Below are 14,121 nucleotides of genomic sequence, written 5' to 3'. Positions count from 1 at the left end.
TTTCGTAATGGTCTATCTGGACGATATCCTAATTTTTTCTAAAAATCTTCAAGATCATGTCCAACATAACAGGCTCGTTCTCGCTCGGCTTCGTGTCAATAATCTCTACGCTAAGCTCGAGAATTGTCTTTTTCATCAAACCTCTACTGCCTTCTTAGGCTATATAATTTCAGATAAAGGATTTTCTATGGACCCTGAAAAACTTAAGGCTGTTTTGGATTGGCCTCTGCCCAACTCTCTCAAAGCCATCCAGCGTTTTTTGGGCTTCTCCAATTACTATAGAAAATTCATCCGAAATTTTTCTACCATTGTGGCTCCCATTACGGCCCTTACCAAGAAGGGAGTTGACCCGTCTGTATGGCCTCCGCAGGCCGTCTCGTCCTTCGAAACCCTGAAACAAGCTTTCGTCTCGGCACCCATTTTGCGACATCCCGATGTTAGTCTTCCTTTTACTTTAGAAGTTGATGCGTCTGACTGTGGTGCAGGCGCCATCCTGTCCCAGAGATTCTTCCCTCAAGATAAGCTTCATCCATGCGGTTTTTTTTCAAAGAAGTTTTCGCCCGCTGAAAAGAACTATGATGTTGGCAATAGAGAGCTCTTGGCTATCAAGATGGCCTTACAGGAATGGCGACATCTCCTGGAAGGTTCCCGCGAACCTATTTCTATATTGACTGATCATAAAAATCTTCTTTATATCGAAAATGCACGTCGTCTGGGGTCTCGTCAAGCCCGTTGGGCACTATTTTTCTCAAGATTTAATTATACTCTGTCTTATATTCCCGTTTCTAAGAACACAAAAGCTGATGCCTTGTCCCAACAATTTTCTCCTGAGGAAAGATCCGAAGAAACCCCTGAAACTATCGTACCCTCTAAGTTTATAATTTCCACCAACTCATTTGACATTCTCGAAAAGATCGTTGAAGCTCAAACACAAATTCCGAGTGGTCTAGAGGTACCGGAAGGAATTCTCTATGCCGCACCCAGGTTTCATCAAAAGAAACTAGAATGGGGCCACTCTGTCCATTCAGCCGGCCATCCCGGCTTCAAAAGAACTTTGGATCATATCAAGCGTACTTTTTGGTGGCCTAATATGGCAAAGATGGTTCATGAATTTACTAGTGCTTGTCCAGTATGCGCACAAAACAAGACTCTTCATCAAAGACCCTCAGGCTTGCTCATGCCCTTGCCAGTACCTGAACGTCCATGGTCACATATTTCAATGGATTTCATTGTGGATCTACCCCCTTCCAGAGGGATGAATACCATTTTGGTCATCGTTGACCATTTTTCAAAACAGGCCCACTTTGTTCCACTCAAAGGACTTCCCTTCTCGCCCACCCTAGCTGATATCTTCACCAAGGAGGTGTTTTGCATCCATGGGATACCTACATCCATAGTCTCGGACCGAGGCACGCAATTTATATCGAAATTTTGGCGGGCTTTCTCAAAGAGGCTTGGCATGGCGCTATCCTTCTCGTCAGGCTATCACCCCCAGACTAATGGGCAAACTGAAAGACTAAATCAAACGCTGGAACAATAACTACGGTGTTTTATTTCCAATTCCCAGGATAATTGGGTTGACCTGCTACCTTGGGCAGAATTTTCAACCAATTCACTTCGTAATGAATCCACGCACAAAGCCCCGTTCTTCGTGAATTATGGTTTCCACCCAAGTGGACTGCCAATCTCAAACATTCCAATAGGAGTGCCAGCGAGTGATGAACGGGTAACTACTCTTCAGGAGTCATGGATCAAGATTCAGTCTGCGCTTCTTAGCGCCCCTCAGAAATTCAAGTCTCAGGCAGACCACCGTCGTCAATAGGCACCTAATTACAAGCCAGGGGACCGAGTTTGGCTTTCGTCCAAGAACATCAAGTTGAAGTCTCCGACCCCGAAATTGGCACCCCGATTCTTAGGGCCTTTTCTGATCCAGGAACAAATCAACCCTGTGGCATTTCGTCTGCAACTTCCGTCTTCCATGAGGATTTCAAACGTATTCCACGTTTCCTTGCTCAAGCCATTTGTCCAGCGCAAACGGTTCCCTTTTAAGACCTATCAACCCAAACCAGTCACGGTCCAAGGACACCCTGAATTCGAAATCCAGACAATCATGGATTCTCGTGTATCCAGAGGAAAGATACAATTCCTTGTTCACTGGAAGGGTTATGGCCCAGAGGAACGCTCTTGGGTACCCAAAGAGGACATCCATGCTCCAGTTCTCTTGGACCGCTTCCACAAGAAATTTCCACAGAAGCCTTGGATGGATCGTCCTGAGGTCGATCCCGAAGGGGGGGGTACTGTAAGGAATCGGGGGCCACGTTCCTTGCAGCATGATCCCTCCTTACCCACTACCAGTACTGCAGCGGCTGCTGCTCCTGCCCCCCGTCGCTACCCATGCCGCCGCCCAGTGCATACCTTGAACTCCGCCGCCGCCATCTTGGATTCTGGCACTGGTGTTACAGACTCTCAGCTGTGCTCTGCTATTTCCTGGTCTCTCCGCCACTCACGAGCAGCTCCTCGACACGCCTCTGCCATGCCCTCGTCCGGATTGGTCACTGTCGCTTTAAATATCCTGCTTTGCCTTCACTTCCTTGCTCTGCATAGCTCCTTGCTTCTTGTGTAGCCTGGAAACTGTGTCGTGCTCCTGTTTGTCTTTACTCCTACAGATTTGAACTGGCTTGTCTGACTTACCTCCCTGGCTCCCGACTTCGGCTTACCCATCACGATTCTTACCTCTCAGACCCTTGGACACGGAAACGGATTTAACTACGGAACTCTCTATACTCCTGAACTCGGCAGGTACAACGACTATTCTGAATCTTAACCCAGGCCTGGCCACGCTAAAACCACATCCCGGACCCGCTCCCTCTGCTGTCAGTGTGTATATTCAACATCCCACCTCAGTACAGGGGACTGGTCTGGTCTGCGGGCTGCACAGCGTGACACACACATACATATACACATACACACACATACATACATACACACTCACACACTTTAACCCGCAGCTCCTTCCCTGCTCCCCGCCTAAGGCGCCTCCCATCTAGCTCCTTCCCTCCCCTCCTGCCCATTGGCTGACTCGCGTACCACGTGACGTGTCAGCGCCGAAAATCAATAGGATCTTGCAGCATCAGCCAGCTGCCGTGTTGCAGTACGTAGTCAGCCCTGCCGGAAGGAGGCAGCGGGGGCAGGGACCATTCGGGCAAGGGTCTGGTGGTCCGCGGCCGCGCGCACCGCCGGCCGCAGCAGGCTCGCAGCCTTAGGCACTGTGTAGTGACACCATTCAGTATCATACAACTTGGTAAAACGTACAGGCCCGGGAAACAAAAGAACCAATACACAGGCAGTGTTTCAATCCTTACGTCTCAGTTTATTTAGTATAAGGCAAAGATATTTATACAGAACAAAGAAAACATTGGTTAGAGGCGTAACTTAGGCGTAACTTAGGTTAGAGGCATGATTTAGGGGTGGCGTGATCTTTGGGGCGTAAATCTCCCAGGACAGGCACTGTCTGAAATACATAACTTTCTCATTGCCTACGTTATCTACAACCTTGGTTTCCATGGCAGCTATGTGGGGTGATTCTGCCTCCCAGATAACTAGTCTCTGTCACACCTGTATGCCCGCAGACCTGGCAAGACCCCAGTACTGAGGTGGGAATGGTATTACACCCACAGCTGTGGGATCAAGCCCGGAGTGTGGTATAGCGTTGCTGGGCCTGTAGAGAGTGGTTAATGATACTTGCAACGTCTGATGGTGTAAGCGTAAGAATGGTCATGTCCGTGTGCCAATGTCCAGGGGTCCAGAGAGTAGAGTCGTCAGGGTACAAAGCCAGGTCCAAGGATGCCAGATGTAAGCAAGGTAGTGTTCGTAGCAAGGTTCAAAGGGGTACATAGAGCAGGGTAGTCCAGGACAAGCAGGGGTCAAAGCCAGGGAAATCCAAAGTAAACACAGGAGCAGGATACAGGGACACAGAGGGAGCACAGCATAGGTCAGCACACACAGGTAAACAGGAACAATGCAGAGCGAGGAAGGGGAGGACAGACAGGGATTATAAAGGGAGACACACCAATAGGAGAGAGGGGAGGAGCAGAGAGAGAAGTGGGAGACAACAGGGATAGGTCAGGGAGAGGAGAGGAGGAGACAGAAGGGGCAGTCAGGGGAATGGCCTGTAGGGACTGGGAGGAAGAGTCAGGAACGTGGCAGGCCCAAGAAGAGGAGCGTGTGCGTGCGCCCTCTGTAAGCTGAGGGTGTGCGCGCACAGGCTGTGACAGGGAGATGGCCCGCAGGGACCGGGAGGAGGAACCAGAAGGGCGACAGAGCCCAGAGGAGGAGTGTGTGCGCGCACCCTCTGCAAGCTGAGGGAGCGCGCACACAGGCTGCGTCACCAGGCGCACGGAGCGCCGGGCTGCGGGTACCTCGATGGAGGGAGGCAGAGGAGTGGACGGAGCCGCCAGGGAAGGTGAGGTACTGGCTGCGGGCATAGCGGGTGTCTGGGAGTGGGGAGTGTCACTGCAGTGGCTCAGGGACCGCGCGGGCGCGCGAGACCTGCAGGGCATGCGCTGAGGCAGTGGGGTAGAGAGAGAGGTAGACGGAGCGGGACAGGAGTGGGAAAAGGTAGAGGGATTGGAAGGAGATGGGACAGAGGGAGAGAAAGAAGGGGAAGGAATCCCCTGAATCGTCACAGTCTCCTACTACTGATTAAAACAGCAAAAAGCTGACTACATGATTTTAGCTAGCCAGTGCAGACAAAATGGATGGTTTAACACAAATACAGCTTCTGGCCTTCTCTACTGTCCCTAACACTCTTTACAGAATGTGGCTATGTAGCGGGTTTCCAGAGTTACTGGATACCCAAAAAATGTAGCCAGAATCAGGTAGGATTCCCGAATACATTGAAGCACAATGCTCCGGTCAAAATCCTACCCTGAAAACGTTTTTGCAGCTCACTGCCAGGAGTCCCTACTTCAGCACAGACCAGAAACGTAAAAGGGCCATAGGGGATCAAGGTTTACCCAGAACAGTACAGGTATCCCTAGTATAAATTGGGGTGCCCAGTTCATGCCCTGGTATAGGGGTTCAGGAGGGTGCTCCAGCTATTGGATAAAGCTGCAAGGTTTATTTTGTGTAAAAATGTAAAGTCATGTTTTTGCAGTGTGGCGGGGATATGGCTAGGGAGAATAGACAGTATACATTCTTATTCTATCCCTGACACCAAAGAAAGACTTAGACATTTTTAGCAAAACACAGTATAAAAGTATAGTTTATTAAACTGTGTTTTAAAACATATGCTTTGTGCACAGGACATCTGGGGATGAAATGCCCAGAGGATGTTCAAGGTGTGATTCAATTATCCACATCCTCAGATCAAAGGGATGCAATGTGCCTGTCCATTTGGTCTACCCAGACTGTCCGAGTCTCTCACCGTGGGGGGCCATGGAGGGAAGCAGGGTCAGAGAGGCCATATTTCACCTGCCCCTGGGTTCATTCAGATGGTTAAGAAACCCCGTTTTTGTTACTGGTTTGTCTCAGATTGGTTGCTAGGGAAATTCCTCACAATCCTGATAGGGAGATAGAATTCTGAGAGGTTTTAAAAACCCTTACACCGCTCAGATTTTTCTGTTCTCTAAGTTCTAAGTTCTCAAAGTTTCTCTCAAGATTTTAACGTTGTCCAGATTCCAAGCAGCAAGTGAATCTCGGCCCTTTGGAAAGATAGGGGGCTATGGCGGTTGGAACTGCATGGTGGTTTCAGTTCAAACACTTTTTAGGGTAAGCTTGGCGACAAGCCTCTACACCTAGGAAAGTATAGTTTTTTCAATCCCAATCCCCAAGTAAGTGTATATTTGTACTGTAAATTGTGTAACATTGTGTATTTGCCTATTTAAAGTGAATAAATTACAATTGATATCATCTTGTTTTGCTCAGTGAAATGATCCTGATATAAAGGTGTAAATACCTGGTCTCCCATGACATTATCATTGTCCTCTTCAGTTGAAAACAAACAGGTAACTACATAGTATAGGTTGGAAGAAAAGAACTACAAGTTATTGGCACCACTCAAAGTAGCTTAGAGATAGTAGCTGTGACAACATAGACTGGAGAGAACATGAGCAGAAGGACACCCACCGCTACATCCCCTCAGTTAACTCACAAGGGGGAAGCATGCCACACCAGGGGCTAAGATGGAAACTTGAGGAGAGAACTGTACCAGGAAAAAAGGGATTCTGGGAGAAAGGAGGAATCCCGAATGGAAGTGTTTCAGGTGGCGGAAGGCAAAAGAGTAGTCAGATAAACACAGGTCGATAAAAGGGAGAGAAACAAGGGTCCAAATGGCAATGGGGGCAAATCCAGTAGAATATAACAGAGCGAGGCAAGCAGAAACAAACATGTTGCAGAATATCATGAGATACTAGGTGTTTTAATCCCTTTGGTGCTTCAGGGGTTAATGAGCTACAGTCCAAGTTTAAAAATACACCATTTTGGGTTTGTAACAGGCCAGGACTCTTTGTGATTTGGTGCTGAGCTTCAAATGCACTTAATTGGGGGGCCTATACAGGATAGCCCACTCAAGGTGACACATGTTGTTTAGAATATCGTAAACAATAAGCAGACTGGACTCTGTCAGCTTCAAAGAAAATGTGAAGTTTTTTGTCTCTCTGTCATAAAATTGTCCATCTCGGAGGCGCATGCACGAGAGTGAGACGGATGGCTGCATAAGCCTTGAGCTCCATCCCTCACCCCCGATAAAACACGGATAAGTTAAGCAGAACGGACCTTTAGCACTCCTATCCACTCTAACATTAACATTAAAACTATAGAGATGGCACCGATGCAGGCAAAGAAGAAAAAAGAAGGAGATCTCCGCAAATATCTGGGCCGCTCGAGCTCACGGAACGTGGCAGCAACAATGGCGCTAGATTCGAATGCAGGCTCAGAGTCAGAGCGGGATGAAGACACAGCGGAGGGACCGGAGCAATTACCAGTCCGCCGCTGTGATTTTGAGCGGCTATACAGGGACATGAAAGCCCTTATTCACCTCGAAATGCAGGACTTAAAAAAAGAGGTGCAAGGACTCGGCGAGCGCACCGGAGCTCTGGAAGAGAAAGTAGGCATCAACTCAAAACTTATTAAAAAAGCGGACAAACGCTCCACATATCTCCAGGCACAAATCAATGAATTGGCGGAAAGGCAGGAGGACGCGGAGAACAGGGAACGCAGGAATAATATTAGAGTACGCGGTATCCCTGAGACAATCACTGATGTGGAGGATTTCATCTCCCGATGGATGGCGGATCTGCTCCCTGACTGTCCAGCTAATGAGCGAATTATGGATCGCTGCCACCGTGCCCTGAGAAGCAAGCCAGCAGCGATGGAGCAGCCGAGAGATGTAATTGCCCGGCTGCACCATTATCACACCAGGGATGCCATTCTACAGAAGGCCAGAGTGGCAGGAGCCTGCAGATTTGAAGAGATTACTATGCAGCTCTTCCAAGATCTCTCCCCACTCACCTTAGCCAGGAGAAGGAAACTCCAGCCCATCACCAGAACACTGAGGGACCGAGCCATCAGATATAAATGGACCTTTCCGTTTGGCCTGCTGGTCATCCGCAACGGAAGGGCCATCTCCATGAAGGAGATAGAAGAGGGAGACGAGTTCCTGCAGAAGCTGGGGGTCAAAGAGAACTCCCCCACGAGCCCTCGAGGGGAAAAGCCCAGAGATGCGGACTGGCAGGTGGTTGGGGCAGCAAGAGAAAGTCGGGACGATCTCTCTTGAAAGCTTACACAAATTCTCTTATCTCCCCTGTAGATACCTCATGGTTAGAGGCCTGTTAATAAAGTTGCAAGTTTACCCCTGAATTGTCTCCCCCTATTGTTAACCCCGTGAGCGAAGAAAGATGATCCGGCTGATCAATTCGCTATCTCCAGACTCAGTACTACCTCGTGGCGGGACCCCGCAACCCTCACGGTAACTCCTGCAAGAAAGGCTAATCAAAAATTGAAAAACCATACCTGCATACATCATGGCGGCATAAGGTGGAACGCATGATGCCCATCATGGCGAAAGGACACGATCGGGAACACGAGGCGGCATCACGGAAGTACAACATGCTTCGGCGGGAGAGCTGGGGGAGTGGCGACCTCTTCCGCGGGCTCCAGGTGAGAAAATGGCTTCCCCCGGAACGACGTCACCGGAAGTGTGCGGGACGCCATCTTGGAGGAGGCAGGGGAGAACTCACTAAAGACTCAGGATCACAAACCGGGCAATGAGGAAGGAGGAGCGCCGGGATCGCCGGGGAGAGGAGACCCCCTACCCGATAGCAGGCAAGAAAGAAAAAAGAAGAGATGACAACACCCTGCAGCACGCCGGGAGGAGTGACCACGCACCACCAAGCCGGCAGCACACAGAGCAAATCAAGAAAGTGGTGGAGCTAATAAACATTGTTTCCACACAAACACCTCTGTGTGCCCAAACTTTCCCCTAGTGACCAGGCCCCTAAACCAAAGACACACTACTGGACTTGGGATGTCGGGAGGGACATAAGGCCATATTTATAAAATCCAGTGGCAGATTCCTAAAAATAGGGGTAGGGGGAGAGGAAAAGGAAAAGTTGAGCTGGACAGATCAAGTCAACATCTTCTCAAAGGAAGGAGAGGAGTAGCAAGAAGGGGAAAAGATGCTAGACAGTTAGGGGGGGGGAAAGTTGCAGTAACACAGTTAAACTGCCGAAGGATGAGTTCTGTTTTAAAAATAATTTACCTATTATTGTCGGGGGTAGGGTGGGGTGCCGTCCAGTTTCACCTAGGGCATGAGCCTCCACATGGGCGCGGGGGGTAATCCCTTCCGGAGGCCCATGAAAGTCCTCACTGGACCAGCAATGGGGAGCGGTAGAGGGGGGTGGAGGTCCATCCCGGACTACGCTCGTGCTGTACGTCCAGGAGGGGCAAAGAAGGCACTTGGGGGGGATTGGTCTCACCCAAATGCCAGATGTGCTAATATTGTTTTTTCATGTCCAGTTACATGTGTTTATTTGTTCCCCCAGTGTACATTCCCTTGTTTTCCCCGACTGCAGTCAGAAACCACAGAAAGATCTAGAAGATTCTCGATGATGAGACCCTGGGCTCGGATGAACGCTTACAGACAAGCAAAGGTTTGGAAATACACACATGAGTAAAGGGATTACTATCATTTCACACAATGTGAAAGGCTTTAATAGCCCAGGGAAAGCAGACTAGCCATGGCGGACTACAAGAAAACAGACCCCGACATAATTTTATTACAAGAGACACATTTCTCTAAATCCAGCTCCCCGAAATATATAGACTATAGGTTTAAGACTTGGTTCTCAGCCTCAGCCAGCAAAAAAAAAGAGGAGTAGCCATACTACTTCATAACCGTTTGCCTTTTGCGGTTAAGACCATTAAAAAAGACAACAACGGCCGATTTCTGATTATAATCGGCGAAATAAGAGGTCAGCCGATCACATTGGCAAACGTTTACGCCCCAAGTGAAGGCACAGAGGCTTTCCTGGAAAGGTTCTTTTCCGTCCTCCAGAGGATAGCGCAGGGATGCGTAGTACTAGTGGGCGACTTTAACCATACACTGGATCCGGTAATGGATAGGTGTACCCCGAGCGGTAAAACTAATGCAAAGGTCAGACAAACCTGGAACAGGGGGCTGAGAACCAATAATCTATTAGATATATGGCGTGAACAGCATCAACATGACAAAGGATTTACATTTTACTCCCACCCACACGACAGATACAGTAGGATAGACTACATCTTTGTATCTAGCAGAATGGTTTCTCAGATCTCCCACTCGGGCATCCACGATATTTCGTGGTCAGATCATGCGCCGATAGAGCTGCGATGCTCGGATTTTATGCTGGACAGACCAGGAGCGAACTGGAAACTTAATGAAGTTTTACTAAAAATCCCTGAAATTTCACAAAAAGTGGGGGATAGAATCAGGGAATATTTTCAGGAGAATATGGGAAGTGTGACTTCACAGGCTACGCTATGGGAAGCCCATAAGGCAACTCTGAGAGGAGAGCTCATAGGGATCGCAAGCAGGCGGAAGAGGGAGAAGGACAAAAAAATCAATCAGTTACAAGCAGAATTGGCAGTCCTTTCAGCCCGACATAAAGATAACAAAAATGCAATGACCCTTAAGGAGTTGCTAGACACCAAAACTAAACTTAATATCTTGCTGGCCTCCCGTGCTGAGAAGGAGCTGACATGGTCTAAGCGGAAATTTTTTGAAAAAGCAAACAGGCCAGATACCCTACTTGCCAATAAATTACGAGACAGAAACCACGTCTCCCAAATTCAGACAATTCGAACAGAGCAGGAGGATCTAACCTCTGACCCCAAAAAAATAGTAAATGAATTTAAAACATATTATGAAACCCTATATGACGGGGCAAAGGTGGCACATACGCCAACCACAAAAGCACAACTAAAGACATTCTTAACAGAGGCTCAATTGCCAAAAGTGACCAGAGAGGAGAGGGACGCACTACAGGCAGACTTTACTATTGAGGAAATCCTAGAGGTAATGAAGTCATTGAAAGCAGCCAAGGCCCCGGGCCCTGATGGCTTTTCCAATCTCTATTACAAGAAATTCCGCAAGATATTAGCTCCTCACCTACTAAAACTGTCTAATTCCTTTCTGGATGGTGCCCCCACCCCAGGCTCGATGCTCCAGGCGTCTATCTCGGTGATTCACAAACAGGGAAAGGACCCAGCGGACTGTAAAAGCTATAGGCCCATATCATTAATAAACTCAGATACAAAAATCTTTTCCAAACATTTAGCTAACCGCCTTAGCCAGGTGTTGCCCAGGTTGGTCCATCCCGATCAAGTAGGGTTCATATGTGGTCGACAAGCAGCAGATAACACCAGATGGATCATAGATCTGATTGTTTTGGCACAAAAAAAACACATCCCGTCTATGGTGCTTAGTTTAGATGCAGAAAAAGCGTTCGACAGAATTGACTGGCCCTACTTGAGAGAGACGCTGGGAGCATTCGGCTTGGGTGGGAGAATGGTGGAGGCAATTCTCGCTCTGTATCGGGGACCGACGGCGAAGGTCAGGCACCAGGGCTTCCCCTCGGATGAATTCCTGATTAAGAGCGGCACCAGACAAGGCTGTCCTCTATCACCCCTTCTCTTTGCGCTATGCATCGAACCCCTAGCGGCGCACATCCGCCTCAGCCCGAACATAGCAGGAATCCAAATTAGTGACCAGCCACATAAGGTGGCCCTGTACGCTGATGACGTGATACTCACATTATCACAGCCCCTCACCTCTCTGCCGAACGTCTTTCAATTACTGGGGGAATTTAATGCGATATCAGGGTTCAAAATTAACCAGGCAAAATCGGAAGCCCTGAATATCAACCTACCTAAGGCCACGAGAAGCTGATCACGGTGAACTTTGATTTCAAATGGCAAACCTCCTCCATAAACTATCTAGGGATAAATATCACAAAGCAATCAGGCACCCTATATAATGCAAATTACCCAGACTGATATGGACACTGAAGGAGGATCTCCGGAAATGGGCAGGGTACAACATATCCTGGATTGGCAGCATTCAGTCTCTCAAAATGAATCTCCTTCCCAGAATTCTGTACCTATTTCAGACTCTTCCGGTCCCTATAATCAGGGAAGATATCCTTCGGTTACAGTCCGCTATGGTGAAGTTCGTCTGGGGTAATAAAACCGCCCGCATCAAAACTAGCACAATGATTAGGCCCACAACAAGAGGAGGATTAGCGGTACCTTGCCTGTTATCATATTTCTGAGCGGCCCAATTGACCCAAATTATCCAGTGGCACACCCACCCTAGTCTGAGGCGGTGGGTGGAACTGGAGGCGGCCTGTTGTGCCCCGGTGGCACTGCAGGACCTGATCTGGATTCCAAACAAGGTGCGCAAAACCATCAGTCAACCGCTCCCCGCGATTGACAGCTCTTTAACAGTATGGGACAAAAGCAAATATAAGTACGTCCTAATGAGACAACACTCCTTGATGACCCCAATTTTGGGGAACCCTGATTTCACTCTGGGCCTGCAGAAGAAAGATTTCACTATCTGGACACAGAAAGGCTACTCTCGCCTTTTACACCTGGAGGGTAGAATATCTATCAAACCTTTTGAGCAAATTAAGTCAGAAAAAAACAGTTCCAAATTCAGAATTTTTTAAATACCTCCAGCTAAGAGCTTTCTATGATAAATTTCCCATCCGTGCTAAACGGACTAATTTTGAACAGCTCTGTTCTAGTGGAACAGGAACCAAGGGACTCATCTCTGTGATGTATAAGGCGGTGGTCTGCCCGACCCCTGACGCCGACGTGACACTTAAGTACAAGTCCAGATGGGAGAGAGATCTAGGGGAAACACTAGATGACGAAGACTGGGAATATATTATCTTAGCAGCAGCTAAGAGCTCAATCTGCACGACATTGAAGGAGAACGCGTATAAGGTCCTGATGAGGTGGTATTTGACCCCGTTACGATTATCAAAGTTTGTCAGGGGTTACCCCCCATTGTGCCCCAAACAATGTGGGGAGCAGGCAGACTTGCTGCACATGCTGTGGGGTTGCACCAAGATACTTCCAATCTGGGAAGACATCAGGAATTGGCTCCAGAGAATTCTCGATTGCACGATCCCTTTAGACCCCTGGTTGTTTCTGCTGGCCAGACGCACCCCGGGGCTAAATCGATCGGAGCACAAATTAATTGCACATTTTGCAACTGCCCTGAGGTGCGAAATCGCAGCATTGTGGAAGCAGCCCGAGATACCAAATATCCCACAAATCAGAAATAGAATTTGGCATGTTTGTCGGATGGAACAGTTAACGAGTCTGGTTATCGACACCGGCACAAATTTCCTAAAAGTCTGGGCGCCATGGTTAGCCCTGAACGATATCCCAGGGATCAATGCCTCCAATATATTGCTTTAATAGCTCTAGAAGCATTCTCCTTGGATGGTTGTGGCTGACTAGAGGACACATAATAAAGATAGGAGGGAGAGATAACCAAAATAGATAACAGAGTGATTGGGCAGGGTCTGTAGTACCCACCCGAAGACGTTCGCGAACAGTAGGCTAGAAGCTATCCCGGGACCTGGTAGAGCTGAGTTCCCTAAGAAGAAACCAGAGGATTCGGAACTTTTCTACGGCAGCTGCCTCACCCCCCCCCCCCCGCCCCCCACCCTCCCTACCTCTCCCCTGGTGTATCCTGGTTGTAAGTCTAGTTGGTCTGTTAGTCTCCCCAGTATGTCTATTGTGAGTCCCAATACGAAATGAGTTGACATGAGTACCCTTATATAAGACATTGGGTTGGTTGATAGTGTTATGATTGTACCATGCACTCAATAAAAACTTCTTTGGTTGAAAAAAAAAATTGTCCATCTCACAGCCAATTTATGACGGGGTGGGCTTTTGTTGTTGCAATGGGGAAAAATGGGATTAAACACGCGATATCTCATTTTCCTGAACCAGTGGCCTCTCTGCGGAAAATCTATGGCATTTGATAATGTGTATAGGATTTTCCATCTATGTTTATCCTTTTTACTTTGAGAAATTGTTCTGCATTTATTGCAACTGTATGTTCTTGTAATCCTTTTTTCTGTAACCCAAGCACTGTGTGTGTGTGTGTGTGTGTGTGTGTGTGTGTGTGTGTGTGTGTGTGTGTGTGTGTGTGTGTGTGTGTGTGTGTGTGTGTGTGTGTGTGTGTGTGTGTGTGTGTGTGTGTGTGTGTGTGTGTGTAATGCTTTGGGCTCTGAATGAACTGTTGCACACTTTGGTGTGAGTATTTAAGTTTTCAAACACATTTTGCTACAACAAATTTTTGAGTGTTAAAGTGCATTGTTTTTTTTATCATAGACAGTGACCTAGGACCCTAGCAAATATTATTTTGATATATTTTGTTTGCATAACTATCTCTAGTGGTGGAAGTGTATAGATATAATTACAACTGAGTAGTTGATTAATATTAACTAATTTGAGGGACTTTTGTGGACGTGATAAGTGGGACTGCTTGCGAGTGGAGTATGTACCCTTGTCTCGTGAGGAGAGAGAGAGGAGAGAGAGAGGAGAGAGAGAGGAGAGAGG

This window comes from Ascaphus truei, chromosome 2 (assembly GCF_040206685.1).
Source record: "Ascaphus truei isolate aAscTru1 chromosome 2, aAscTru1.hap1, whole genome shotgun sequence".
Classification (NCBI taxonomy): domain Eukaryota; kingdom Metazoa; phylum Chordata; class Amphibia; order Anura; family Ascaphidae; genus Ascaphus; species Ascaphus truei.
The sequence above is the reverse complement of the archived record's forward strand: the minus strand, read 5'-3'. Positions refer to the sequence as shown.